This window comes from Pongo pygmaeus, chromosome 13 (genome assembly GCF_028885625.2).
Source record: "Pongo pygmaeus isolate AG05252 chromosome 13, NHGRI_mPonPyg2-v2.0_pri, whole genome shotgun sequence".
Classification (NCBI taxonomy): Eukaryota; Metazoa; Chordata; class Mammalia; order Primates; family Hominidae; genus Pongo; species Pongo pygmaeus.
Window position 1 is genome coordinate 84,461,526 of NC_072386.2, and position 26,387 is coordinate 84,487,912.

Genomic DNA, 26,387 nt, shown 5'->3' on the forward strand with positions numbered 1-26,387 from the left:
AGATGGAGTCTTGCTCTGTCACCCAGGCTCGAGTGCAGTGGCATGATCTCAGCTCACTGCAACCTCCACCTCCCAGGTTCAAGAAATTCTCCTGCCTCGGCCTCCCAAGCAGCTGGGATTACAGGCATGCACCACCACACCCGGCTAATTTTTGTATTTGTAACAGAGACGGGGTTTCGCCATGTTGGCGAGGCTGGTCTCAAACTCCTGAGCTCAAGTGATCTGCCTGCCTTGGCCGCCCAAACTGCTGGTATTACAGATGTGAGTCACCATGCCTGGTCTTGGAAAGTCTTATGGTAATGAACTCCCTCAGCTCTTGTTTATCTGGGAATGTATTAATTTCTCCCTCATTCTTTAAGGGCAGTTTTTCTGGATATAGAATTCTTGGTAGGCTATTATTTTTTTCAGCACTTTGGATATGTTAACCCACTGCCTCCTAGCCTCCAAAGTTTCTCGTGAGAAATTAGCTGGTAATCTTGCTGAGGATCTCTTTTGTGTGATGAGTCACTAATACTTCCAGGATTCTTTCTTTGTCTTTGTCTTCAACATTTTAATTATAAGAGGTCTTCGTGTGGGTCTCTTTGAATTTATCCTTCTTGGAATTTTTTGAGCCTCTTGAATTTGGAGATTCATATCTTTTGTCAAATTTGGGGAGTTTTCAGCCATTATTTATTTCTTCAAATTCTTTTTGCTCTTTTCTTTTTTTTCCCTTTGGAACTCCCATAATGCATATGTTGGTCTGCTTGGTAGTATCTCAAAAGTCCCTTATGCTCTGTTCACTTTTCTTCATTTCTTTTTTTCCATTCCTCCCACTTCATAACTTCAATTGTCCTATCTTCAATTTTACTGATTCTTTCTTCTGCCTGTTCAGATCTTTTTGTAACCATCTAGTAAAATCTTCATTTCAGTTATCGTACATTTTAGTTCCAGAATTTATTTTTGGTTCCTTTTTTATATTTTATATCTTTTTATTGATATTCTCATTTTGTTCATACATCATTTTCCTGTTTTGCTCATTTCTTTCTGTAGATCTTCGAGTATCTTTAAGACAGTTGTTTTGGCCAGGCCCAGTGGCTTACACCTGTAATCCCAGCACTTTGGGAGGCTGAGGCAGGTGGATCATGAGGTCAGGAGTTCAAGGCCAGCCTGGCCAGTATGGTGAAACCCCATCTCTACTAAAAATACAAAAGTTAGTTGGGCATTGTGGTGCACGCCTGTAGTCCCAGCTGCTCGGGAGGCTGAGGCAGCAGAATCGCTTGAACTCAGGAGGTGGAGGTTGCAGTGAGCAAAGATCATGCCACTCCACTCCAGCCTGGGTGACAGAGCAAGACTCTGTCTCAAAACAAACAAACAAAAAACAAAAACAAAAACCTTGTTTTAAAGTGTTTGTCTAGAAGTCCAATGCCTGTGATTTTTTTGGAATAGTTTCTGAAGATTTAATTTGTTCCTTTGAATGAGCCATGTTTTCTTGTTTCTTTGTATGCTTTGGGATTTGTTGTTGATGTTGAAAACTGGATATTTGTTTATTATATAATGTGGTAATTCTGGAAATCAGATTCTCCCCCTTCTCCAGGGTTGCTTTCTATTTTTTATTGTTGTCAGGTATCTCTGTGCTAGAGATCATCCTGAGGCAAAAGCTTAAAGACTTTTCTATACTTTGTCTTTCCCTGGATGGTATGGTGACATTGTAAATATTCTCGTATATATGGTTGCTTTTCAATGTTCTAAGTTTTACATGTCTGGCTCCCAACATTAGAAAAAGGGAGGAAAAGTAAGAAGAAAAGACCCTTCTCACACCATTCTAGATACTGTCCCTGGATGCTGCTTCTGCTGGTGGGGGTTGAAACAATGGCTTCACTTTTCTGTGTCTGCACTTCTCCATGATCAGAAGCAGCAGTCAGCAGTTCAGAACACAGAATTATTAGAGGATGAGATTTGTATTGACCACCCTGGCTTCTGCAACTCTCACCAGGAATGTGGCCATGGCTGCTTACCATGGTACTGATGTTGAAGAGATAGGTAGCTATGACTGAAATTGACTGAAATTAATCAGAATTTAGCAGCTAAGCCCTTCCTTGGAAGTTGCAAGTGTTCAAATGACCTCCAGAGTTATAAAATAGTTACATCGGTAGTTAGTTAACTGACTGTTTCTACTAGCATAATTGCTGTCTGGGTGTAAAGACAGATTCCTGATGCTTCCTGTTATGCCATATTCCTTGATGTCACTCTATACAAATTTTTAATTGCTATTTTATATCAAAAATTACATAAAAGAGACAGCATTAGAGCACAAGAGGTTGTATGTGGTCAATTTCCCATCAAGTTTAACCACTCACATATTGCTAATACCAGTCATGCACTTCTGCATATGCTGGGATTGTTTACTTTTCAGAAAAAAATTGAGGCCCTCAATCTAGTAATGAATTACATAGAACTGGGGAGAGATGACAGAAGAGTTGCTAACAACTTGTATCCAAACTGCTGAGTGCAGAACCAGGGACTACTCTGAAGAAACAAAGTGAGGTGGGGGGTGGGGGTTGCAGGAATGTGGGCCCTGAAAGCATCCAATTACTATATTCTTTAATTTTTATTTGGGTTATTGATGCTTCTCTTTCCTTAAACAGAAACACGATAAATACATTTAAATTTCTCTTCTGGAAACTTGGTAATTTAATGCAACCCTATGACTAATGACAACTAAAACAGTGGAACAAAATTGTTTCCAAAAACTTGAAGGCATTTAAGAGCTTAAAAGGTAGTGAAAAATCTGGTCCAGATGAAAAAAAGATATTGTAGAAATTCAGAGAGGTGAGACAAGCTTTTGGGGATTTTTTGTATGGAGATATTTATGTATACTGAGAGGTGGCTGAGAGGGTGAGAAGTGCTTTTCATAGCACTTTGGAGCAAGAGGGTACCAGTCCACACTCTGGGTTGGCCTCTAAAACCTGTACCCTAGAGGTAAGAATGAGCCAGAAGTAAACTAGTTCTCACATGAATTATAGCTCAGTTTTGTGTCATATGGGTAGCTCAGAAAAATTCCAATTTGTGAAATGATATTAAGGTGATTCTGGATCACCTGTAACCCAATAATCTGACAGAAGCAAGTAAAAATTATCTCTAAAGAAAGATGACATCATCCTAGGCGCCAAGCTCCACACTTTTTCTACAAACACTTTCTCAATACAGTGGTCTAGCAAACAATATGTATGCAGGCACACAATTGTATAGAACAGCATAACCAAAACTCAAACAAAAAAATTAACAATAGAAACAAACTCACGGGGGCTGTGATACTGGAATTAACAGATTTTGACTCTAAAATAAATGGTTACTCTGTTCGAGGAGTTAAAAATCAAGAAGGAAAATTTTGTGAGATAACTAGAAATTCTAAAAATAAAGCAGATATGACAAAGAACTGTGTAGACATCGTACAACTGAAAAATATAGGAACTTAAATTTAAACCAAATGGAAGTTTTTAATAGAATATTAGAAACAGCTGATAAAATAATAAACTGAAAGATCAGAATGAATATTTAGAATAAATAACATTGAGACAAAAAGACAAACACAGAAGAGATGGAAAAAACATGGAGGATGCAGTGTGAGGGTTTAAGAATGTCAGAGTTTTAGGCCAGGTGTAGTGGCTCACACATGTAATCCCAGCACTTCGGGAGGCCAAGGCAGGTGGATCATGAGGTCAGGGGTTCGAGACCAGCCTGATCAAGGTGAAACCCCGTCTCTACTAAAAATACAAAAATTAGCTGGGTGTGGTGATGTGCGCCTGTAATCCCAGCTACTCGGGAGGCTGAGGCAGGAGAATTGCCTGAACCCGGGAGGCAGAAGTTGCAGTGAACCGAGATCGCACCACTGCACTCCAGCCTGGGCAACAGAGTGAGACTCCATCTCAAAAAATAATAATATCAGAGTTTTAGAAGAGAGGGAGAAAATTTGACAGAAAAATCATTTGAAAAGTGGTTAAGGATTTTCCCTGATCCTTTTGTATCTCATAAGCATGATGATTGGGTTTTCACACACACATGTAAGATGTGTCACCATCAATCCTTGTTATGACATCAGCACATTACCCATCTAACATGATTGAAAAAAAAAAAGAATTTTCCCCAAATGGTGAAAGACATCAAATTCCATAGTAAAAGTCCCAATGACCCCTATTAGGATATACGAAAAGAAATCCACACTTTGACACATCGTAACAAAACAGAAGAAAACAAAAACAAGGAGAAAAATCTTAAAAGCGGCCAAAGCTTGAAAGACACATTTTACCTTCAAAGACCACCAATTAAGACAATAAAAGATCTTCAAAGTGCTGAAAAAATAAATAACTGCTGAACTAGAAATCTACACCCAGCAAAGGCATCTTTAGAAAACTGAGGCAAAGAATTCTGTTTGGAGCAAGATGACAGTTTTGCAGTTTTTTCATCTCCCTACATTCTCTAATCAAAATAGATGAAGCAACAGAATAGTAAAAGAAACATGGACATCTTAACTGAACTGAGGAACAAGGTAACTAATAATCCCAGAAGAAAACAGGGTGGGCCAAACAATCACCAACATCAGCATTCTTGCAGGAAGTGTGAAAGGAAGAGAAATGAGAATTCTGGTAGTCCTAAGGGCCTCAGAACACAGAAATCGCCACACATATTTATCCCTAATAGGAGTAGCTCTGAGTGTGGTAATAAACTGAAGCACCAAATAGATTTAAGCAATAGACATGGGAGAAGTTTTCTCCATTTCTAATTTCCAGATGAGTACAAAAAATGTCTATGAAGGCTAGGCATGGTGGCTCACGCCTGTAATCCCAGCACTTTGGGAGGCCAAGGTGGGTGGATCACCTGAGGTCAGGAATTCAAGACCAGCCTGACCAATGTGAAGAAACCTCACCTCTACTAAAAATACAAAAAATCAGCCAGTCGTGGTGGCAGGCGCCAGTATTCCCAGCTACTCGGGAGGCTGAGGCAGGAGAATCACTTGAACCCGGGAGGTGGAGCTTGCAATGAGCTGAGATTGCACAAGTGTACTCCAGCCTGGGCAACAAGAGCAAAACTCCATCACACACACACAAAAAGTCTATGAGGTATACAGGACATGAATGGAGGTGAGACTTCTGTGAATGTACCTTTTCGTAAGTGATTTGCATAACTCTAGGGATTTGAAATTAAAATGATAGAATAGTGACAGAAGAATTAGACAAAAAGCCTCTCAGAATTTAGGCCAGAGTGTGAAGATGCTCCCCCACCCCCATGTGAAAAGTAATTAAATAATCCTCTCCTGCAGAGGAGAGTCACAATAATAACATTGTTAATAAAATATACTCTGAATATCAGCCAACTTCTTTCTTGGTGGTGCCTATGCTTTCTCAGCTAGTGTTTGAACAAAATAGACATGGTAATAGAAACAGATGTTACAAATGCAATAACAAACAGACTTACTCTCACCCAGGTTCACCTGGCTGCTGCAACACTGAGTCCTCAGCCTTCCAGCAGCAAAGACCAAGAATTCGTTGACATTGTAAACAGTTTATTCTAGATCTTAATTTCCTCCTTTTTACAATGTTGGGCCAGCAACATCTTTTATGGAAATTTGTTTGCCTTAGTCATTGTTATGGCATTATACATATAATTGAAAGGTGAAGCCAGCTGGGCTTCTGGGTCGGGTGGGGACTTGGAGAAATTCCAGACATATAATTACCTCTGAATAAGTGTGACACAGACTGCTAGGTTTTTATAATAGCGTTAGTGTAGTGCTTTTTTGAAAGTTGAGCATGGCACCAGCTGGGAGACATCACCTTGAGAAGTTGGAATGTTTTCTTTTCTTTTTTTTAAATACGGAGTCTCACTCTGTCGCCCAGGCCAGAGTGCAGTGGCATGATCTCAGCTCACTGCAACCTCCGCCTCCCGCGTTCAAGTGATTCTTGCACTTCGGCCTCCCGAGTAGCTGGAGGTGCCCGCCACTCACTGGTTTAAGATTGGTATTATTTTTTCCTTAAAATATTTTACAAAGTTCACCAGAGGAGCAATCTGGGCCTGCAGTTTTCTTTGAGGGAAGAAAAGAAATGGCTAATTTTTGTATTTTTAGTAGACAGGGTTTCACTATGTTGGCCAGGCTGGTCTCGAACTTCTGACCTGAAGAGATCCTCCCCCCTCAGCCTCCCAAAGTGCTAGAATTACAGCCATGAGCCACTGCCCTGGCCAGAATGTTTTCCTATAGGCTATAGCATATGTTTTAAGCCAGTATGTGTCCATGCTACCAGGCAAGAAAAAGAGATAAAATGTGTTCAGATGGAAAGAAAGGTAAAATTGTCTTTATTCACAGGCAACATGATCCTATATGTAGAAAATCCTAAAGAATTCATAGCAAACTATTAGCACTAATAAATGAATTCAGGAAGGTCACAGAATACAAGCTCAATACAAAAAATTGGTTGTATTTCTATGTACTGCAATTAGCAATACAAAAATTCAAATAATAATAGATCAAAAAGAAATACTTAGGAATAAATTTAAGAAAAGAGGTTTAAGACTTGTGAACTAAAAACCATAAGACATTGCTGGGGCAGCGTGGGGGAATTAAAGAAGACCTAAATAAATGGAGAAGATATACCATGTTCATTGATTGGAAGATTCAGTATTGTTACAATGACAGTTCTCTCCAAATTGATCTATAAATGCCATGTAATCCATGTCAATATTCTAGCAGACTTCTTTGCAGAAATGGCAAGCTGATCCTGAAACTTATATGGAAATGGAAGGATGCAGAATAGCCAAAACAATTTTGAAAAAGAAGAACGATGTGGGAGGACTTCTGTTTCTTGATTTTAAAATTGAACAGAATGCTATGGTAATGAAGACAGTGTGGTACTGGTGTATGGATAGCCATATAAATCAATAGAACAGAATGGAGAGTCCAGAAATTAACCCACATATACATGACCAATTGATTTTTGACAAAAGTGCTAAGGCAATCCAGTAGGGAAAAGGATAGTCTTTTCAACAAGTGGTGCTAAGACAATTGGATATACATATGCAAAACAAATAATTTTTAGATCTTACTCCATACCAAACACAAAAAAATCAACTCCAAATAGATTATAGAAAAGTATAACTGAAGCCTGGGCATGGTGGCTTATGCCTGTAATCCTAGCACTTTGGGAGGCCAAAGCAGGTGGATTACTTGAGGTCAGGAGTTCAAGACCAGCCTGGCCAACATGGTGAAACCCTGTTTCTACTAATAATACAAAAAAAAAAAAAAAATTAGCAAGGCATGGTGGCGCATGCCTGTAGTCCCAGCTACTCAGGAGGCTGAGGCACAAGAATTGCTTGAACCTGGGAGGCGTAGGTTGCAGTTGGCAGAGATGGTGCCACTGCACTCCAGCCTAGGCGGCAGAGTGAAACTGTCTCACAAAATAAATAAAATAAAATAAAAATGCATATTTTTGAAGAATGCCTACATTAGTTGACATGGAGCCAAAATAGCAATATTTTTTTTAAAAAAGTAGAACTGAAAATATGAAACTTTTAGAAAAAAATAGGAGAAAATCTTCATGATATTGGCTAAGGCAAATATTTCTTAGATATGATACCAAAAGCACAACCAATAAAGAAAAAAACGTGATAAGTTGAACTTGATCAAAATTAAAAACATTTGTATTTCAAGAGATATCATTAATAAAATAAAATAATTCACATACTAAGAAAACTTTTACAAATCAAATATCTGATAAAGGATTTGTATTCAGAATATATATATTTTTTTAAATTTTTTATTTAATTTTTTTATTTTTTGAGACAGCGTTTTGCTCTTGTTGCCCAGGCTGGAGTGTAATGGCACAATCTCGGCTCACCACAACCTCCAACTCACAGATTCAAGTGATTCTCCTGCCTCAGCCTCCCAAGTAGCTGAGATTGCAGGCATGTGCCACCACTCCCGGCTAATTTTGTATTTTTAGTAGAGACGGGGTTTCACCATGTTGGCCAGGCTGATCTCGAACTCCTGACCTCAGGTGATCCACCCACCTCAGCCTCCCAAAGTGCTAGGATTAGAGGCGTGAGCCACCGTGCCAGGCCCAGAATATATATTTTAAAACTTTACAACGAAGTATAGAAGAAAAAAATAGAAAAAAATTAAATACGAGAGAATATATACAAATGGCTATTAAGCATGTGAAAAGATGTTTAACATCATTATTAAGAAAATGCAAATTAAAGCAGCAACAAACCAATAAATAACTATAATAACTATTTAAATAGTTTAATTGTTTACAATAAATAGTTGTGTTTGTCCCATAGTTACATCATTTGCACTAGGTACCAAAAGGCAAAATGGAAGTTATATTTCTATTACCAAAATGACCCATTAGAAAAATTTTTACTTCTTGTTCTCATGACTTTGGGCTCCACTGGCTTAGAGATTTTAGTACTCAAAGGGGGAATAATTTCTCTGGGGCACACCACAGTGATTATACTGAACTGGAAATTGAGACTATCTAGCCATTTTGAGTTCTTCATAGCACTAGAGCCACAGACAAAAAGGTTACGCTGGTGGAATCAATTAACTAGTATTTTGCTAAAGATGCATTTCATGATGGATGTTGGCATTAATTTTTTCTTGTAATGTCCTTGTCAGATTTTGATATTAAGATTATGCTGTTTTCACAAAACAAATTGGGAAGTGCTCCTCATTCCTGTGTTTTTGAAAGCATTTGAGATTGGTATTATTTCTTCCTTAAAATATTTTACAAAGTTCACCAGAGGAGCAAGCTGGGCCTGCAGTTTTCTTTGAGGGAATTATGACTAATTCAATTATATGAACAAATTATAGCTGTTAAGTTTTCCTGTTTCTTCTAAAGTGAGGTTTAACAATATATCTTTTAAGAAATTTATTTTATCCAAGTTATTACATTTATTGGCATAAGCTTGTGCATAACTTATTATCCTTTTAATTCTAAACTGCTGATCTTCCCAGTTTTGTTTCAGATATGAGGAATTTGTGTTCCCTCTCTCATCTCTCTGTCTCTCTGTCTTATTTGGTGTACTGGATACTTGTGCTGGCAACTTGGTCAATCTGTGAACGACATTACCCAGAATTCACTTCTCCTTATGGTTTTGGTTAGTGAATCTGCATGAGATTTTGGAAGCAGAAGCAGTCTCTCTCTGAAGCTGTTCAGTGTGAGATAGTTGATGGACAGATGCAGAGTTGCCTGGTGGTTTCCAGCTCATCCTGGTGCTCCTCTGTTTTACATCCAGCTCTCCTTCCCAGCTGCTGACCCCAGCCCTATCAGGAGATGCTTGGCTGCAAACCTTCAGAAGTGTTATCTACACAGAGCCAACAGCCACCTATGACCTTGTTTCCATTCCCATTTTGGTAACTAAATGCGCTAGGCTTCTCCAATGATCTGTCTCTGTCTCTCTCTCTCTCTTTTTTTTTTTTTTTAAGATGGAGTCTCGCTCTGTCACCCAGGCTGGAGTGCTGTAGTGCGATCTCGGCTCACTGCAAGCTCCGCCTCTCGGGTTCACGCCATTCTCCTGCCTCAGCCTCCCAAGTAGCTGGGACTACAGGCACCCGCCACCACGCCCAGCTAATTTTTTGTATTTTTAGTAGGGACGGGGTTTCACCGTGTTAGCCAGAATGGTCTTGATCTCCTGACCTCGTGATCCACCCGCCTTGGCCTCCCAAAGTGCTGGGATTACAGGCGTGAGCTACTGTGCCCGGCCTATATGAGTAAGTTCTTTAATGGCGATTTGGGAGATTTTGGTGCATCCATCACCCGAGCAGTATACACTGCACCTTATTTGCAGTCTTTTCTCCTTCACCTCCTTCCCATCCTTTCCCCCTGAGACCCCAAAGCCCATTGTGTCACTCTTATGCCTTTGCATCCTCATAGCTTAGCTCCCAATTATGAGTGAGAACATAGGACGTTTGGTTTTCCATACCTGAGTTACTTCACTTAGAATAATACTCTCCAATCTCATCCAGGTTGCCGCAAATGCCATTAACTCATTCCTTTTTATGGCTGACTACTATTCCATTGTATATATATACCATGGTTTCTTTAACTTCTTGTTGACTGATGGGCATTTGGGTTGGTTCCACGTTTTTGCAATTGCGAATTGTGCTGCTATAAACATGAGTGTGCAAGTATGTTTTTCAAATAATGACTTCTTTTCCTCTGGGTAGATACCCAGTAGTGGGATTGCTGGATCAAATGGTGGTTCTACTTTTAGTTCTTTAAGGAATCTCCACACTGTTTTCCACAGTGGCTGTACTAGTTCCCATTTCCACCGGCAGTGTAGAAGTGTTCCCTGTTCACCACATACATGCCAACATCTACTATTTTTTGATTTTTTGATTATGGCCATTCTTGCAAGAGTAAAGTAGTATTGGATTGCCAATTATCTCTTTAAGCTCCAATTTGTCATCTAGCACCAGTGCTTCAGGAGGACTTCTGAACTTTCACTTCTCTAGCTCCTCCCACTATTATGTAAGGTATAGCTCCTAATCTAAGTCTCTCATCCAATAACACTCATTAAGGCTCTGCTTTCCTGAATAAAACCTGAACAATGTCCAATTTGTCAATATTTTCAAAGAATCAACTTTTGGTATTTTAATTTTTTAAATTGACTGTTTTATAGGTCACTGATTTCTACTCACTATTCTTTCCTTCTCTTTACATTTTAATTTTTTCATCTTAATGTGGAATTTTAGATCACTGATTTCAAACCTATTTACTTTTTAAATATAAGCATTTAAAACTGTAAAATTTCTGTGGCTGGGCGCAGTGGCTCACACCTGTAATCCTAGCACTTTCGGAGGCCGAGGCAGGTGGGTCACCTGAGGTCAAGAGTTCAAGACCAGCCTGGCCAACATGGTGAAACCCCGTCTTAACCAAAAATACAAAAATTAGCCAGGCGTGGTGGCGAATGCCTGTAATCCCAGCAACTTAGGAGGCTGAAACAGGAGAACTGCTTGGACCCAGGAGGTGGAGGTTGCAGTGAGCTGAGATTGTGCCACTGCATTCCAGCCTGGGCGACAGAGCAAGACTCTATCTCAAAAAAAATAAATAAATAAAAAATAAGTTGTAAAATTTTCTCAAATGGGATCTAATCAAACTAAACAGCTTCTGCACAGCAAAAGAAACTACCATCAGAGTGAACAGGCAACCTACAGAATGGGAGAAAATTTTTGCAATCTACCCATCTGACAAAGGTCTAATATCCAGAATCTATAATGAACTCAAACAAATTTACAAGAAAAAAACAACCCCATCAAAGAGTGGGCAAAGGATATGAACAGACGCTTCTCAAAAGAAGACATTTATGCAGCCAACAGACACATGAAAAAACGCTCATCGTCACTGGCCATCAGAGAAATGCAAATCAAAACCACAATGAGATACCATCTCACACCAGTTAGAGTGGCGATCATTAGAAAGTCAGGAAACAACAGGTGCTAGAGAGGATGTGGAGAAATAGGAACACTTTTACACTGTTGGTGGGACTGTAAACTAGTTCAACCATTGTGGAAGTCAGTGTGGTGATTCCTCAAGGATCTAGAACTAGAAATACCATTTGGCCCAGCAATTCCATTACTGGGTATATACCCAAAGGATTATAAATCATGCTGCTATAAAGGCACATGCACACATATGTTTATTGTGGCACTATTCACAATAGCAAAGACTTGGAACCAAGCCAAATGTCCAACAATGATAGACTGGATTAAGAAAATGTGGCACATATACACCATGGAATACTATGCAGCCATAAAAAATGATGAGTTCATGTCCTTCGTAGGGACATGGATGAAGCTGGAAACCATCATTCTCAGCAAACTATCGCAAGGACAAAAAACCAAACACCGCATGTTCTCACTCATAGGTGGGAATTGAACAATGAGAACACATGGACACAGGAAGGGGAACATCACACACCGGGGCCTGTTGTGGGGTGGGGGGAGGGGGAGGGATAGCATTAGGAGATATACCTCATGTTAAATGATGAGTTAATGGGTGCAGCACACCAACATGGCACATGTATACATATGTAACTAACCTGCACGTTGTGCACATGTACCCTAAAACTTAAAGTATAATAAAAAAAAAAAAAAAAGAAGTTCAAATCCAGCCTAGGCAACATAGTGAAACCCTATCTCAAAAATAAATAAATAAATAAATACATAATTAAAAAATAATAATAATAAATAATAAATTAGTAAAATTGAAGAAATCTATTTTATATCCACAGAAGTTGAGTTATTATTGTAAACAGATTCTTAAATAAATCCAATTAACTACTTAAAAAATTTTTTTTCTCTAAGCACTGCAGTAGCTAAATCCCCACAAATTTGTATTTGTTGTATTTTCACTATCTTTTTTAAACTTTTATTTTAAGTTCAGGGGTACATGTGTAGGTTTGCTATAAAGGTAAACTTATGTCATGGGTGTTTGTTGTACAGATTATTTCATCCTCTAGGTATGAAGCCTAATGCCTATTAGTTATTTTTCCTGATCATCTCCCTTTTCCCATCCTCCACCCTCCGATAGGCCCCAGTGTGTGTTGTTCCCCTCTATATGTCCATGTGTTCTTATCATTTAGCTCCCACTTATAAGTGAGAACATGTGGTATTTGGTTTTCTATTCCTATGTTAGTCTGCCAAGGATAATGGCCTCCATCTTAACTGATGTCTCTGCAAAGTACATGATCTAGTTCTTTTATATGGTTGCATAATATTCCGTGGTGTATATGTACCACATTTCCTTTATCTAACCTATCACTAATGGGCATTTGGGTTGATTCCATGTCTTTGCTATTGTGAACAGTGCTGCAATGAACATACACATGCATGTGTCTTTATTACAGAACAATTTATATTCCTTTGGGTATATACTCAGTAATGGGATTGCTGGGTTGAACAATATTTCTGCGTTTAGGTCTTTGAGGAATTGCCATACTGTTTTCCACAATGATTGAACTAATTTACACTCCCACCCACAGTGTATAGGTGTTCCTTTCTCTCCACAACCTCACCAGCATCTGTTACTTTTTTACGTTTTAGTAATAGCCATTCTGACTGGTGTGAGATGGTATCTCATGGTGATTTTGATTTGCATTTCCCTAATGATCAGTGATGTTGAGCTTTTTTTCATGATTGTTGGCCACATGTGTGTCGTCATTTGAAAAGTGTCTGTTCATGTCCTTTGCCCACTTTTTAATGGGGTTATTTGGTTTTTTCTTACAAGTTTGTTTAAATTCCTTATAGATGCTAGATATTAGACCTTTGTCAGATGCATAGTTTGCAAACATTTTCTCCCATTCTGTAGGTTATTTGTTCACTCTGTTGATAGTTTCCATTGCTGTGCAGAAACTCTTTGGCTTAATTAGATCCCATTTGACAATTTTTGCTTTTGTTGCAATGGCTTTTGGTGTCTTCATCATGAAATCTTTTCCCGTTCCAACCAGGCACGGTGGCCCACGCCTGTAATCCCAGCACTTTGGAAGGCCGAGGAGGGTGGATCACTTGAGCTTAGGAGTTTGAGACCAGCCTGGCCAACGTGGTGAAACCCAGTCTCTACTAAAAATACAAAAATGAGCCAGGCGTAGGGGCTCATACCTGTAATCCCAGCTACTCGGGAGGCTGAGGCAGGAGAACTGCTTGAACCCGGGAGATGGAGGTTGCAGTGAGCCGAGATCATGCCACTTCACTCCAGATTCCAGCCTGGGTGACAGAGCGAGACTCCATCTCAAAAAAAAAAAAAAAAGAAAAAAGAAAAAAAAATCTTTGCCTATTCCTATGTCCTGAATGGTATTGCTTAGGTTGTCTTTCAGGATTTTTACAGTTTGGAGTTTTGCATTTAAACCTTTAATCCATCTTGAGTTTATTTTTGTATATGGTGTAAGGAAAGGATCCAGTTTCAATTTTCTGCATATGGCTAACCAGTTATCTCAGCACCATTTATTGAATAGGGTGTTCTTTCTCCCATTGCTTGTTTCTGTCAGTTTTGTCAAAGACCAGATAATTGTAGGGGTGGCCTTATTTCTGGGTTCTCCATTCTGCTCCATTGGTCTATATGTCTGTTTTTGTACCAGTACCATGCTGTTTTGTTTACTGTAGCTGTGTAGTATAGTTTGAAGTTGGGTAGCGTGATGCCTCCAGCTTTGTTCTTTTTGCTTAGGATTGCCTTGGCTATTTGGGTTCTTTTATGCTTCCATATGAGTTTTAAAATAGTCTTTTCTAGTTCTGTAAATAATCTATATTGTAGTTTAATAAGAATAGCATTGAATCTATAAATTGCTTTGGGCAGTATGGCCATTTTTATGATATTGATTCTTCTTATCCATGAGCATGGAATATTTTTCATTTGTTTGTGTCATCTGATTTCTTTGAGCAGTGTTTTGTAGTTCTCTTTGTAGAGATCTTTCAGCTCCCTGATTAGCTGTATTCCTAGGTATTTTATTATTTTTGTGGCAATTGTGAATAGGATTGCATTCCTGATTTGGCTCTCAGCTTAACTGTTATTAGTGTATAGGAATGTCTGTGGAAAAAGGATCCTCCATCCTCATCTGATAGCAATGAGATTGAATGAAATGGTATAGATTGAAGCTAGTCGGACTCCACTTTCCCTTCCCTCAGTGTCAGTGGGTTCCAGTGAGAAGCTGAACTTATACATTTACTCAGAGACAATGAATGTAAGTTAGTGCTCTGCTTTTTCTGGAAAGGTGTCAGTAGGGCTGAGAGTGGAGCTGAACTTCTACCCTAAGCATCTGAAAGAGGCAGTATAAATTAGTACTCTACTTCTGCAGGTTGGTGTCAGCCAGGCTTATCAGGGAGCTAAACATTCACTCCCACCAAGACCTGTGTGCTATACCTAAGCAGGGGGACTGCTGTTAAAAAAGAATATTTTTTAGAATGTAAAGTCTCACATTATAATATTCCAAGTATCCAAAATATAATTTTAAAAATCACACATAATACCAAGAACCAGGAAAATTACAACTTTCATGAGAAAAAATAATCATTATCAACAGATACAAACAGCGATGAATCAGATATTCAAGTTCACGGCTATCATAAAAGCAGCAATCATAAAAATGCTCTAATAAATAATTGTGAATTCTTTGAAACAAATGGAAACAATAGAAAATCTCAGCAGAAAACTGGGAATATTAAAAAGAACCAAAGGGAAATTACTGAACTGTAAAAACAATAACTGAAATTAGCAACTCATTGATGGGCAAAATAGTTAATTAAACATGACTGGAGTACTAAATAATGAACTCAGGTTGGGCGTGGTGTCTCACACCTGTAGTCCTAGCACTTTGGGAGGCTGAGGTGGGTGGATCGCTTGAGGTCAGGAGTTTGAGACCAGCCTGGCCAACACGGCGAAACCCCGTCTCTACTAAAAATACAAAAATTAGCCGGGCATGGTGGCACATACTTGTAATCCCAGCTACTCGGGAGGCTGGGGCAGGAGAATCACTTGAACCTGGGAGGTGGAGATTGCAGTGAGCTGAGATCGCACCATTGCACTCCAGCCTAGGGGATAGAGTGACACTCCATCTCAAAAAAAAAAAGAAAAAAGAAAACAAAATGAACTCAGTGACAGATACCTAGCAACTACACAATCTTAACAACATAGAGAAACAGACTAGGAAAGAAGGAATGGAGCCTCAGGGTCCTACGAGGCAATACCAACAGATGAAACATTTATATCATCAGAGTCCCAGAAAGAGAAGAGTATGAGACTGAAAAATATTCAAGGAAATAATGGCTGAAATTTTCCCAAAGTTGGCTAAAGTTATAAACCTACAGATTCAAGAAGCTGAGCTAACATAAATAGGATAAGCCAAAAGAAATCCATGCCAGTACACATTATAATTAACCTTCTAAAAACAAAACACAAAGATATGCTTGCTTCAGGCTGGGCACAGTGGCTCACGCCTGTAATCTCAGCACTTTGGGAGGCCGAGGCAGGCAGATCACCTGAGATCAAGAGTTCAAGGTCAGCCTGGCCAACATGATGAAACCCTGTCTCTACTAAAAATACAAAAATCAGCTGGGTGTGGTGGCGTGTGCCTGTAATCCCAGCTACTAGGGAGGCTGAGGCAGGAGTATAGCTTGAACCTGGGAGGAGGAGGTTGCAGTGAGCCGAGGTTGCGCCACTGCACTCTAGCCTGGGCAACGGAGAAGATTAGCATGGCCCCTGTGCAAGGATGACACACAAATTCATGAAGACTTCCATATTGAAAAAAAAAACAAAACAAAAAACTAAACACAAAGAAAAAAATCCTGAAAGTAGCATGTGAGAGAAAGGACACCTTACCTATAGGGGAAAAGCAATTAAAATGACAGCAGATTTCTCATCTGCAACCATGCATGTTAGAAGGAAATGGCACAACACTCTTCAAGTTGTGAAAAGGATTGTCAGTGAAATCTACATCTAGCAAAAATATCCTCAGGAATGAGTAGAAAATAAAGAGTTTTATTTCTCAGACAAATGAAAACAAAGAGTATTTGTTGTTAGCAGGCCTACCTTTTAAAATGGCTTAAAATGTCAAAATAGGAAATAAAAAGCACAAGGAGGCTTGGAACTTTGGAAAAAGAACAATGGAATGGGTAAAAATAGGAATAAATATGAAGGACTCTCATTCTCTTCATGAATTTCTTACATCACATTTGATATAAAAATTTTGACACATGATATGGTATTTAATGTATGTAGAGGAAATACTTAAAAGAATTATACTTTAAAACTAGAGAGGGACTTCTACTTCTGAAAAGATGGAATAGACATAGTTTTCCCTATTTATCCCATTCAGTACAGATAAAACCAAACATAAGTCCGTGAAAGGTGGAGGGATGAAGCCTGACTGATTAGGTACATGGAGACCTGAGGAAGAACATGGAAGCTCCCTTGGTTTTCTTTTTGCCTTGTATATCCCCAACTGGGTGCTAGAGAAGCCTGCAACACAATAATGCCCGTGAGCACAGGCAAAAATAAAGGCCTAGGAAAGACTGACTATCTAGTCAAAAGATCAGGAAAGAAGCAACCTAGCAAGAGATAAAATTTAGATATTAATTTATTCACCCCAAACACTGCAGAAAAAGTTCAGTCCCAGGCCCACCCCACAGACGGCTGTGTGGGAAGCCTAGAATTCCACCACCCTTGCCAGGTTTTAATGAGGCACATTGATCAAGTCAGAGTAAGCTGAGTGGGGCGCTGAAACTTTTATCCTTATGATCCTTATCCCTCCTCCTTCCACAGTGTCAGTGGAGACTATCTATGGAATCTAGACTTCCAGCTCTATTTGGGCTTAACAAGGCATTCACATTCCCACACATGGGTGTCAGAGGAGACCTAGTGAAGATTCAGGACTTTCACCATTACCTAGCAATAATGAAGCCACACCACTATGGTGTTAGTGGAAACCACATGGGGAGCAGTATTAAGACACCCTGGTGCCTACCAGCCAGGGTGATATTAGCAGAGGCCTAGAGGGGAACCTGAACTCCTGTCCCACCTAACAGTAATGAAGAGCCCCTTTCCTCTGGTGTCAACAAAGGCTGAGTGGGGAACCTGGATTTTCAATCCTGAAGCAGAAGAATCACTTGAACCCAGGAGGCAGAGGTTGCAGTGAGCCGAGATTGTGCCATCGCACTCCAGCCTAGGCAACAAGAGTGAAACTCTGTCTCAAAAAAAAAAAAAAAAAGAAAGAAAGAAAAGAAAAGATATGTTAACCCGGAAGCCTATATCCAGAGAAGAATATCCTCCTTTGGAGTGTTCAAGACATTCTTTTTTTTTAAGACAGAGTCTCACTCTAATGCCCAGGCTGGGGTGCAGTGACACTCTCTCAGCTGATCGCAACCTCCACATCCTGGGTTCAAGCTGTTCTCCTGCCTCAGCCTCCTGAGTAGCTGGGATTACAGGCGTGAACCACCACACCCAGCTAACTTTTGTATTTTTAGTAGAGATGGGGTTTCACCATGTTGGCCAGGCTGGTCTCAAACTCCTGACCTCAAGTGATCCGCCCACCTCTGCCTCCCAAAGTGCTGGGATTACAGGCGTGAGCCACCGCCCCTGGCCCCAAGACATTCTTAAAGGAATTAAAAGTAAATTTGTCACCAGCGAATATACCCTGAAAGAATGGCTAAAAGAAGTTCTCTAAACAGAAAAATAAAACAAAGAGTCTTGGAACATCAGGAAGAAGGAATGAACAATAAGAAGAGAAAAATATAGGTAAATGCAGTGAACTCTTAAGTTTTCTGAATAACTTTATTGAAGCAAAAATTATATCACTGTCCAATGTGGTTCTCAATGTATACAAAGGCAATATTTAAGACAATTATAAATGAGGGCGGGTAGGGCAGGCACGGTGGCTTACACCTGTAGTCACAGCATTTTGGGAGGCCAAGGCAGGCGCATCACCTGAGGTCAGGAGTTGGAGACCAGCCTGGCCAACATGATGAAACCCTGTCTCTACTAAAAACTACAAATATTAGCCTACCGTGGTGGCAGGCGCCTGTAATCCCAGCTACTTGGGAGGCTGAGGCAGAAGAATCACTTGAACCTGGGAGGTGGAGGTTGCAGTGAACTGAGATCACGCCATTGCACTCCAGCCTGGGGGACAGAGCGAAACTCCTCTCAAAAAATAAATAAATAAATAAATAAATAAGGGAGGGTAAAAGGATGTAAAGGTAAATGAAGTTTCTACACATCACTGGGACTGGTAAAACAATATTCAGGAAACTGGCAAGATATAACTATTTTATTTATTTTTTGAGATGGATTACAGGCACACGCCACCACGCCCAGCTAATTTTTTTATTTTACTAGAGATGGGGTTTTGCCATGTTGGCCAGGCTAGCCTTGAACTCCTGACCTCAGATGATGCACCTGCCTCAGCCTTCCCAAAGTGCTGGGATTACAGGCGTGAGCCACTGCGCCTGGCTAATATAACTTTTTTTTTTTATGGTTTTTTAATGGTTTAACTGGAAGTTGCTCCTAAGGGCATACAGCAAATCAAGAAATATTTATTCAAGAAAGTCATGGTAAGAGCAGCTAGAGTCTGTGGCACTTAAACCGTGGCACACTCTCTCCATCTCCTACCCCCAGCTCAGATTTTTTGGAAGCTCCATTCTGGGTAGTTGTGGCCATGAAGACAGGGCCTCCTCTCCTTCAGCTCCTAATCAGGGGATATGGCATATCACAGGAGGGATAGGTTTCCAGCATTCCTCATCCTCTTTCAGTCCAAGTTGAAGAGACTAAATTCCTGGTGAGACTGAGACCTTCCCCCACTCAACACCCACTCCTAGGGCGGAAGCTCTAACCCAGCTGAACACACCAGAACAACTAGGCAGAATATCAACAATAGATGACATAACTCCCAAGTAGTTCTAACAGAACACTCCATCTTTAACAATGGAAAAATACACATTCTTCTCAAAAGCACATGGAACATTTTTTGGGATAGACCACATGTAAAGTAAACAAGCCTCAATAAATCAAAAAGATTAAAACAAGACAAAGTATGTCTTTGACCACAATTAAGTAAAATTATAAATTAACAACAATGAAAATTTGGAAATTCACAAATATATAGAAATTTAAAAATACATTTTTAACCAATGGGTGAAAGACATGAAAATGAAGCCACAACATATCAAAACTTAAGGGATGCAGCTAAAGCACTGCTTAGATAGAATTTTTTTTTTTTTTTGAGACGGAGTTTTGCTCTTATTGCCCAGGCTGGAGTGCAGTAGTGCCATCTTGGCTCACTGCAACCTCCGCCTCCCAGGTTCAGGTGATTCTCCTGCCTCAGCCACCCAAGTAGCTGGAACTACAGGCGCCTGCCACCACGCCCAGCTAATTTTTTGTATTTTTAGTAGGGATGGGGTTTCACCATGTTGGCCAGGCTGGTCTCAAACTCCTGACCTCAGGTGATCTTCCTGCCTCAGACTCCCAAAGACCAGGAATTACGTGGGTGAGCCACCGCACCCAGCCTTAGATAGAAATTGATAGCTGTAAATGCCTACTTTAAAAATGAAGAAAGATACTGGCCACACGGTGGCTAATGCCTGTAATCCCAGCACTTTGGGAGGCCGAGGCAGGCAGATCACGAGGTCAGGAGATCGAGACCATCCTGGTTAACACGGTGAAACCCCGTCTCTACTAAAAATACAAAAAATTAGCTGGGCGCGGTGGCGGGCTCCTGTAGTCCCAACTACTCAGGAGGCTGAGGCAGGAGAATGGCGTGAACCCGGGAGGCAGAGCTTGCAGTGAGCCGAGATTGCACCCCTGCACTCCAGCCTGGACCACAGAGCGAGACTCCATCTCAAAAAAAAAAAAAAAAAAAAAAAGAAGAAGAAGAAAATACCAAATGAATAACCTAACCTTTCACAGTAAGACACTGGAAAAAGAAGAGCAAACGAAAAGCAAGGAGAAGGAAGGAAATAATAAAGTGTAGAGTTAAAATCATTAAAATCGTGATAGTAATAATAAAGAAAAGAAATGCAGTCTAAGTAGTTTATTTGAAAAGATCAATGAAATTGACAAACGTAGCTAGACTGAACAAACAAAAAAGACGAAACTAAAATCAGAAATGACAAAGGGGACATTACTACTGACCTTAGGGAAATAAAAATGATTAAAAGGAAATACTATAAAACTGTTTGCCAACAAATTAGACAACTTAGATGAAATGAACACATTCTTAGAATGATACAAATTACTGAATCTGACTAAGGAAGAAATAGAAAATCTGAACATACCAAAGTATCAGGCCATTCTTGTGTTGTTACAGAGGAATATCTGAGGCTGTGTAATTTATAAAGAAAAGAAATTTAATTGGCTCATGTTTCTTCAGGGTATACAGGCATGGCACCAGCATATGCTTGGCTTCTGATGAGGCCTCAGAAAGCTTACAATCATTGTGAAGGCAAAGGGAGAGCAAGTATGTCACATAGCAAGAGCAGGAGAAAGAGAGAGGGAGAATGATGCCACACAACCAAATCTTGCATGAACTCAGAGCAGCAACTCACTTATCACCAAGGGGATGGAGCTAAACCATTCTTTTATTATCATCATCATCATCATCATCATCATCATCATCATTGCAGGGAGCTGAAGGCCCGTGGGACATGACCAACTTAGCATTTTGATGGAGGCTATATGATCAAACAGCAAATTGTTTATCATGAATGCAGGATGTGGGCAAACTCACACTGCCTGCCACCAAAAGGTTTGCTGAGAGACATCACTACCTGGCGCGGGGTTCCTTGCAGTTATCTACTGAGAAAATTAGTGCCTATTGTTCAAAGGATGCAGTCTCACAAGCTGCTGTGAACCAAAGCTGGCTGACAATTATCCAACAATCACCCCCACCTTTCCTGCTATTTCTTTTGCCTAATAAATACGGAGGGCTGTGTAAAGCTCAGGGCCCTTGTCCACTAGAGGCAAGGTGCCCCTGACCCCTTCTTCCAAATAGACTCTTTTGTCTCTTGTCTTTTATTCTCATGTTCACCCCCGCTTTGTTCAGTCCTCCTAGGTCCATGCAGGCTACAAGTGGCGCCCCGAACAGCGACAGAATCGGGTGCTCTATGGTTATTTTGAGACAAGGTCTTGCTGTGTCACCCAAGCTGGAGTACAGTGGTGTGATCACTGCTAACTGCAGCCTTGACCTCCTGAGCTCAAGCAATCCTCCTACCTCAGCCTCCCAAGTAGCTGGGACCATAGGCACACACCACTACATCTGGCTAAATTTAAACTTTTTTGAAGAGATGGGGTCCCACTATGTTGTCCAGGCTGGTCTTGAACTCCTGGCCTAGAGCAATTCTCCTACCTCGGCCTCCCAAAGCGCTGGTGTTATAGGCATGAGCCACCACCCCTGGCCTAAACCATTCTTGAGCGATCCGCCCCCGTGATCTACTCACCTCCCACTAGCCCCCACCTCCAACATTTGGAATCAAATTTCAACATGAGATCTGAGGGGACAAACATCCAAACCATATCAACGTATAACAAGAAAATAGATAGAATTCATAATGAAAACACTACCTACAAAGATAAGTTCAGTCCCTGATGCCTTCACTGGTAAGTTCTACCAAACACTTAAAGATGAATTCAGGCCGGGCATGGTGGCTCACGCCTGTAATCCCAGCACTTTGGGAGGCCGAGGCAGGTGGATCACGAGGTAAAGAGTTCGAGACCAGCCTGACCAAGATGGTAAAACCTCATCTCTACTAAAAATACAAAAATCAGCCGGGCATGGTGGCAGGAGCCTGTAATCCCAGCTACTTGGGAGGCTGAGGCAGGAGAATCACTTGAACCCAGAAGGCGGAGGTTGCAGTGAGCCGAGATTGTGCCACTCTACTCCAGCCTGGGTGACAGTGAGAATCTGTCTTAAAAAAAAAAAAAAAAAAAGAATCCATAGCATAGCAATTCTTCACAAATTCTTCTAAGAAACAAAAGAGGAGAAAACTCTTTCCAACTCATTCTTTGAAGCAAATATTGCTTCGATATTAAAATCTGAAAAAGACATCACGAGAAAACTACAAGTCAATATCTCTTATGAAATAGGTGCAAATCCCTCAATTAAAAACTAGCAAACTAAATCCAACAACATAAAAAGGGGCTAAATACCACATTCAAGTGGAATTTATCCCAGAAATTCAAGATTAATTTAACATCAAAAAATCAATATAATGCATCATATTGGTGGAACAAAGAACAAACCCCACAGGATTATCTTAATATTCAGAAAGAGCATTTGACAACATTTAAGTGGTTCTGTTCCACTTGAAGATTTATATCTTCAAGATGAAAACATTCAACAACAAACTAGGAGGAGAAGGTAACTTTATTGTGATGGTTAATTTTATTTGTCAACTTAAGTAGGCTAAGGGATACCCAGATAGCGGGTGAGGCATTATTAATGGCTGTGTCTGTGAGGGTGTTTCTGAAAGAGATTAGCATTTGAATCAGTAGACTGAGTGAAAAAGATCACCCTTACCAATGTGGGCCTCATCCAGTCCACTCAGGGCCCAAATAAAACATAAAAGTAGAGGAAGGGTAAATTCTTTTTTTTTTTTTTTTTGAGACAGAGTCTTGCTCTGTCACCTAGGCTGGAGTGCAGTGGCGCAATCTTGGCTCACTGCACCCTCTGCCTCCTGGGTTCAAGCGATTCTCCTGCCTCAGCCTCCCGAGTAGCTGGGAGTACAGGCGCCTGCCACCATGCCCAGGTAATTTTTGTATTTTAGTAGAGATGGGGTTTCACCATGGTCTGTCTTCTCCTGCCCTCAGATATTGATGCCCCTGATTCTTGGGCCATCAGGTTCAGGCCAGTACTTACATTATCAGCCTTCAGACTCAGATTGAATTATACCACTGGCTTTCCTGTTTCTCCAGCTACAAGCTGTAGGTCCCATAGTAGGTCATGGGACCTTTGAGCTTTCACAACCATGTAAACCAATTCCTAAAATAAATTTTCTTTTATCTGTTTTATATGTGTATATATAAAATTGGCTCTGTTTCTCTGGAGAGCCCTAATACAGATTTTAGTGCTGAGAGTGGTTCTAGTGGAACAGAATTTTTAAGATGAGTTTTCTGAATTGGTTCTGGAATTGGCTGTCTAGTATGAATTGATTTAAAGATGTTAATAATTCTATTTCCAGTAGTAAAAAGAGAGCACTGATAATCCATGGTATAAACTAGATAATCCATGGCATGTTCATATAGATACACAAAATATCTGCTTTGGATGCTCCCAATCAACCACTTATAAGAAGCAAGGAGATAAGTGACTTTGTATATGATACTTTCAAACATTTTTGGAAATGTAAAGAATATAATGATGTAGTTGGCTAATGCTAATGTCACTGGACAAAGTGGTGAAAGAAAAAGACAAACTCAGGGATTTGAATTCCCAGGTCAAGTGCTGCATAAATGATCCAAGAGTTTCTAGGCATACCCTGAAGGAGAACCTTATCTCCTATAGGCACAGGGCTGAAATTGCTGAAAAATCAAATGCAGAACCTCATTCTATGATTGGCTGAATTACAACACAAGTTGAACTCCAAGCCGCATAGGTGTCTACTGTTAAAGTGAGGACATTGGAAAAGAATGGGGTTCTGTAAACTTGGATGACTTTAATAAGGCTAGAGACATTGAGCCTCCAAACTCTGATGAATCTTTTTGCCAGTGGAAGAGGTCTCCCCAACCCCAGAGGAGCTGGCCTCCAAACCTGCAGTGATATTCATCTTTCCACCTCTGCTTGAGGGGATTAACTTTGTATTGCCTGAGGAAATGGTAATGGCCTACCCTGAGGTAGTTGTCTTGCAAGACACTGCTGGTTTTTCTCAAGACACATACGCACCACCCCTTTTCATTTCTAAACCTATACCTAGACTGAAGTCCAGCAGGTCCCTAAAGAAGAGGTACAAAGTGTGACCCATGAAAAGGTATACTATATTCCAAAAGAACTGCTTGATTTTCTAGTTTAAACAAGCAGAAACCAGGGAACATGTTTAGGAATCAATATTAAGGGTGTGGGATAACGGGGGAAGGAACATAAAGTTGGATCAGGTTGAATTCATTAATATGAGCCCACTAAGCAGAGATTCTACACTTAATGTTTCAGCTCAGGGACTTAGAAAGGGCTCTAACAGTTTGGTTGGTTGGCTGAAACGTGGATCCAAAGATTGACCGCTGTGAGTGAACTGGAAATGTACAACTTCCCTTTGTTTATTTGTTTTGTTTGCTTGTTTTTGAGACAGAGTCTTGCTCTGTCACCCAGACTAGAGTGCAGTGGTGCGATTTCGGCTCACTGCAAACTCCGCCTCCTAGGTTCAAGTGATTCTCCTGCCTCAGCCACCCAAGCAGCTGGGATTACAGGCGTGTGCCACCATGCCTGGCTAATTTTTGTATTTTTAGTAGAGACTGAGTTTCACCATGTTGGCCAGGCTGGTCTCGAACTCTTGATCTCAGGTGATTTCCCCACCTCGGCCTTCCAAAGTGCTGGGATTACAGGCATGAGCCACCGCGCCCACCCATCATCTGTTCATTATTCTTCTTTTCCCTGCCCTCTTTTGAATTGAGTATTTTTAATGATTTCATTTGTCTTTTGTTGGTTCATTGGGTATATGTTGGTTGTGTTATTTCAGTTATATCTTTGAATTTATATTACACATCTTTAATTTACCACAATTTACCTTCAGTAGTATTATACTATTTACACAAAGTAGAACCTTACAACAATGTGCTTCCATTTCAGCCCTGGCCTTTGTGTTATCATAGTTACGCATTTCACTTCTATGTATATCATAAACATCACAATACCTTCTTATTACTTTAAACAGTTTATTATGTATTAAAGCTATTTAAATAGAAACACAGCTTTTACATATTCTTTCTAGTGTTTTTCATTTCTCTGTGTAGATCCCTATTTCCATCTAGTATCCTTTTCCTTTTGATTGAAGGACATCCTGTTTTTTCACTGGGTAAAAAATTCTAAGGTGATACATTGGCTTTTTTTTTCAGTGCTTTAAAGATGTTGCTCCTTTTACCTTGCTTTTTTTTTTTTTTTTGAGATGGAGTCTCGCTCTGTCACCCAGGCTGGAGTGCAATGGTGCGATTTTGGCTCACAGCAACCTCTGCCTCCTGGGTTCAAATGATTCTCCTGCCTCAGCCTCCTGAGTATCTGGGATTACAGGTGCGCACCACCACTCCTGGCTAATTTTTGTATTTTTAGTAGAGGCAGTGTTTCAGCATGTTGGTCAGGCTGGTCTTGTACTCCTGACCTTATGATCCACCCGCCTCGGCCTCCCAAAGTGCTGGGATTACAGGCGTGAGCCACCGTGCCCGGCCGCATTTTTTATTGAATGAAATCTGCTGTTATCTTTGTTCATTTGTACATAATATATCTCCTCTTTCTGGCTTTTTAAAACAAGTTTCTTTATAGCTGCTTTTAAGCAGTTGTACCTTGCTGTTGTTATTTTCATGTTTCCTTTGCATGGGCTTCACTGAGATGCTTTAATCTGTTGGCTTATAATTTTCATCACATAATTTTCATTTGAGTATTTTTATCCCTGTTTTACTTTGAATAGTTTCCCCTTCCATGTCTTCAGGCTAACTTCTTTTTCCCCTGAAATGTCCAGTCTGCTGCAATACCAACTGTGTCAGTCAAAGTCCTCCAGAGAAATAGAACTAATAGGATATATATATATATGAAAAAGAGAGAGTGAGTAGGATATATGTATATATAGGATATATAAAGAAAAAGGTAATAGGATAGGAAAAAACTAATAGGATATCTATATCTATATATATATGTGTGTGTGTATATATATATATTCCATCTATTGATCTGTTTATCAAGTG

The 26,387-nt window shown here is 40.1% G+C and overlaps 1 non-coding gene and 1 pseudogene across 1 annotated transcript; both read left to right on the top strand.

Moving 5' to 3' along the window:
* Positions 1-3,992: 3,992 nt before the first annotated feature.
* On the top strand, positions 3,993-4,096 carry LOC129044814 (small nucleolar RNA U13). The gene has a single exon (XR_008504804.1). It is a non-coding gene; the product is annotated as a small nucleolar RNA U13 (small nucleolar RNA).
* A 12,096-nt stretch (positions 4,097-16,192) lies between these two features.
* Positions 16,193-16,262, top strand: LOC129044768 (U6 spliceosomal RNA; annotated as a pseudogene).
* Positions 16,263-26,387: the final 10,125 nt, after the last annotated feature.